The sequence below is a fragment of the Bubalus bubalis genome, chromosome 19, assembly GCF_019923935.1.
Source record: "Bubalus bubalis isolate 160015118507 breed Murrah chromosome 19, NDDB_SH_1, whole genome shotgun sequence".
NCBI lineage: Eukaryota > Metazoa > Chordata > Mammalia > Artiodactyla > Bovidae > Bubalus > Bubalus bubalis.
Window position 1 is genome coordinate 42,922,125 of NC_059175.1, and position 855 is coordinate 42,922,979.

Sequence of the window (855 nt, forward strand, 5' to 3'; positions counted from 1 at the left end):
ACCATTTCACGCCAGTCAGAATGGTTGCAACCCAAAAGTCTACAAGCAATAAATGCTTGAGAGGATGTGGAGAAAAGGGAACCTTCTTACACTGTTGGTGGGAATGCAAGCTAGTACAGCCACTATGGAGAACAGTGTGGAGATTCCTTAAAAAACTGGAAATAGAACTGCCATACGACCCAGCAATCCCATTGCTGGGCATACACACCGGAGGAAACCAGAATTGAAAGAGACACATGTACCCCAATGTTCATCGCAGCACTGTTTATGATAGCCAGGACATGGAAGCAGCCTAGATGTCCATCAGCAGATGAATGGATAAGAAAGCTGTGGTACATATACACAATGGAGTATTACTCAGCCATTAAAAAGAATACATTTGAATCAGTTCTAATGAGGTGGATGAAACTGGAGCCTATTATACAGAGTGAAGTAAGCCAGAAAAAAAAAACCAAAACACCAATATAGTATACTAACGCATATATATGGAATTTATAAAGATGATAACGACAACCCTGTATGCGAGACAGCAAAAGAGACACAGATGTATAGAACGGTCTTTTGGACTCTGTGGGAGAGGGAGGGGGAGGATGATTTGGGAGAATGGCATTAAAACATTACAATATCATATAAGAAATGAATCGCCAGTCCAGGTTCAATGCAGGATACAGGAAGCCTGGGGCTGGTGCACTGGGATGACCCAGAGGGATGGTATGGCGAGGGAGGTGAGAGGAGGGTTCAGATTGGGGAACACATGTACACCCGTGGCAGATGCATGTTGATGTATGGCAAAACCAATACAATATTGTAAAGTAAAAAAAAATAATAATAATACAAATATTAAGAAAAATATTA